At 38.9% G+C, this 3,783-nt stretch overlaps 1 pseudogene; it reads left to right on the top strand.

Moving 5' to 3' along the window:
• The first annotated feature begins 1,561 nt into the window (after positions 1-1,561).
• Positions 1,562-1,680, top strand: LOC112482483 (annotated as a pseudogene).
• Positions 1,681-3,783: the final 2,103 nt, after the last annotated feature.

The raw sequence follows: 3,783 nt of genomic DNA, 5'->3' as shown, positions 1-3,783 counted from the left end.
GTTTCCAACTAACATAACTGTGTCAAAAAATTTAGTGGAAACCATCCCCCGGGCCCCAAATCCAGCATCCAACAATGTGAAATTCACAGTACCTGAATCCATTTTTTTTACTGGTCTTTTTTTTTTTTTTAACCAGGCATGCAAATTGAAGCAAGAAAATACAATGCAGAATGAGGAAAACTAAATCAATCAACGCAAATTGATCCAGCTATGACATAGGTGATAAAATTAGGAAACAAAGACATTAAAACAGCTATTATAACTATGCTTCATATGTTCAATAAGGAGAGGAAAAGATGATCATATGAAGAAGGGTAAAGAAAGATATAAAAAAGGCCAAAGTTGAACTTCTTAAGATGAAAAATATATTTGAGATGAGAACTCAGAATTGCTATGGGAATTAGAATTTTTGCCATTATTTCTCCTATTATCAATACCACAGATGTAAAATAATATTTTTATTTGGTCTAAAAATACTCCTTTTCATATTAAAATCTCAAAGCCACATACTAATGTGCATCAAAACCATCAATGCAGAATGGTGTTTGAATAGTAAAAATATGTTAGCTGCACTTGCTGTCGGTATTTATGAAGAAAAGGAGAAGCACGCAGTCTGTACTATATGCGAAACATGTTAAGCCAAGCATAACTTCTATTCAGAAAACTTTAAAATCCAATGAAGATGAAAAACTAGGTTCTGAAAACTTAATTTTTAAGCTTGCCCCATGCATAAATTAAAGAAAAAAATTATACATACCATTTAGGACATGAAATAAAGCTAGAGATTTTTAGACCCTTGCCATGATCAGTGATGACAGTATTTCCAACAATTTGTTAGTGAGCTGTAGTTAAAGTATCTAACCTAAGAAATGTAGGTGAGAAGAGGAAAATCAAGGAAAAAGCAGTAGGACCTAAAAAGGAACTCTTATGAAAAAGGGGAATGTAAAAAATGTGACAACTATAGTTTACAAGTATATATGAATCTCCCCGACAGAGCCTGAGAAGGAGATAACATGAAAATGCAATTAAATTCAACCAACAGTTATTGAATGCCTGTTACCTGCAAGACACTGCAGCAAATGAAGTACTAGCCCTTTCCTCCAGCAGCACAAAATATGATGCAGGAGACGGATGCAGATACACAAATAATTGTATCATAAGTCAGACTGATGGCTGCAATAATGTAGACATAACAACAGTTAAAGGAGTATAGGGGAATAAAATAATAACTGGATTTTAAGGTAGGAAAATGAAGGGAGACTTCATATAAAAGGTGGCATTTGAACTGTGTCCTAAAAGATACCAGGGATTTTACTATATATAAATGGGGATTATGTGGTTATTCTCCATATAACTTCCCACTCTCTAACACTACCATTCATTCTCTCTGTCTTGCTTTGTAATCTGCCTCATCTAACCATCGTTGGTGGTTGTCTGGCTTCTCGTTGAGTTTGACCAATCAAAGAAACCTGCTGGAGATTAGAGAGCAAGAAGAGAGAAATTTTGGGGTGTGCATTCACTGTCCCCTCTCTGCTTCAGCACTGTGGTTTAAAAGTGGCTGCACTCCGGCCATGCCACCTTGAACATTCCCAATCTTGTCTGATCTCAGAAGCTAAGCAGGGTTGGGCCTGGTTAGTACCTGGATGGGAGACCACTTAGGAATACCAGGTGCTGTAGGCGGGAAAAAAAAAGTGGCTGTAGCCCTCTCCACCTACAGCTCCTACTGATGGCCTTCTGTGCCATCACTCCAGCTCTCACTGAGCTGTGGTAACACTATTTCATGCCCTTGGCCCCTTAGGCCTAGGAAAGGTAAGAGCTTTCCACTCTGCTATTCTCTGGCTGTCTCGACTATTCTTGTGGCTTCCCTTTACCTTGACAGTATCTCTGTAAACTCACTGAGCTGTGGTAACACTATTTCATGCCCTTGACCCCTTAGGCCTAGGAAAAGTAATAGCTGGAAAAGTAAGAGCTTTTCCAGCTATTCTCTGGCTGTCTCAACTACTCTTGTGGCTTCCCTTTACCTTGACGGTATCTCTGTAAGTTGTCTCTTCATTTGAACCATCTTAGTTGAATTCAGTCCTAGACAGAGAGAATAGTGTCAGTAAAGGCAAGAGGGAATACACGTCATGATTCAGGAACCACAACTGAACTATGGGAAACATCACGGGGCAGGAATCTAGATAGAGGAAAGTGGTTTTAAAAATTGAGACCAGATTGTGAGGGCCTCACTAAAGAATTTGGACTTTATTCTTGAGTAAGAGTAACCCAATGATGGTTATTGAATGAATACAACCAGATCTGTGTTCCAGAAAGATCTTTCTACTAGCATGTGGAGAATGAAATAAAGAAGGAAAAGACCGAAGGCAGAGAGAGTCCAGGTAAGAAGTCATTGCAATAAGGTCCTAAAATGGGCCATTGGATAGTGATAGGGAGAATAGATTTGAAATTGGTCAGCAATAAAATTTCCAGGGCATGGTAAATAGAGGCAAAAGCAGAAGAAATTTTTAAAGATGACTACTAGGTCTCCAGTTTGGGAGAATGGGAGAGCAGTAGCCATATAAACATAGAGGAAGAGGTTGTTAGAAATGGGAGCATGAGTTTGATTTCTGACCACCGAGAAAGTGAAGTGTTGGGCAATATTCAAGCTGAAATGCTCAGCAAAGAGTTGGAAATTTAGATCTATGTATAAGGAATAATGTAAGAACTGAAGGTAAAGTAGATGTTCAAGAGCTATGGTTCTCAGTCCTGGCTGTACCTGAGAATCACCTGAGGAGCACTTAAATAATAAATGCCAGGGTACAACTACAGATTAATTAAATTTGGCTTCTGGGTGAGATCAGAATCATATTTAATTGGCATGTATTCAATCAGATTTAACCTGGGTTTATCTTTTTAAAGAATTCCCCAGATAATTCTAATATTCATCCAGATTGAGAAGCACTAATCCAGAGCAAACAAAAGCAACATTTGGGAATACCAGCATTTAAGGTTCAGATATGGGAGATAATAAAGAACGGCAAATAGAAATAAAGGCAATCAGAAGTATTTATCAGGAAAGTAGATAAGCACACCATCTGCCACAGAGCCAGAAGAAGAATGAGAAGAGGCCGCCTGATTTGGTAAACAGGAGTCATTACTGATCGCTGAGAAAGCAGTTTTAATAGCTCCAGAAGCCAGGTTGCAATAAGCAAGGGAGGGATTTTAGATGAAGAATTGGAGGGACAAAGTATAAACGACTCTTTCAAGAAGCTTGGCACAATAGGTAGGAGAAAACAGCCAACAACTTAAGAAGAAAAAGGGTTGAGAGAAAGTTTGGTTAGATTTTAAGAAAGAGCACTTGAGTTGACCTAGGTAAGGAAGCATGAAAGGGGAAGAAAATGAAGATATACAGTATACAGTAAGAAGAGATTACTGGCAGAATGGGGACTCAGAGGAGCCTGGAGGGGGTGGCAGCAAGATTATCAGTGGAGTCAGACCAAGAAAGGAATACCAAAGAGATAAACTTTGAGTTAGAAAAGTTGAAGTAGTTCAAGCCACTATTTTCATAATGAGATGGGAGGTATGAGTGACTGCTGAGAGCAAGGAAAGTAGAAAGGAGAGGGAAATGGCAGAAAACACTGAGAGCTTTCCGTGTGCCAGGCACCGTGCTGAAATTCTACCTAGTTAACTCAGTAAGTAATTAAATGTGCTTTTGAAGGATAAATGTTGTCAGATGGGACAAGAAGCAAAACTTAGGCCCGTTCTTCCCAATTTCAGCCATCTAGTCACCCTGCTCCTTGGTGC

The sequence above is a fragment of the Pteropus alecto genome, unplaced genomic scaffold (genome assembly GCF_000325575.1).
Source record: "Pteropus alecto unplaced genomic scaffold, ASM32557v1 scaffold276, whole genome shotgun sequence".
NCBI lineage: Eukaryota > Metazoa > Chordata > Mammalia > Chiroptera > Pteropodidae > Pteropus > Pteropus alecto.
The sequence above is the reverse complement of the archived record's forward strand: the minus strand, read 5'-3'. Positions and strand labels throughout refer to the sequence as shown.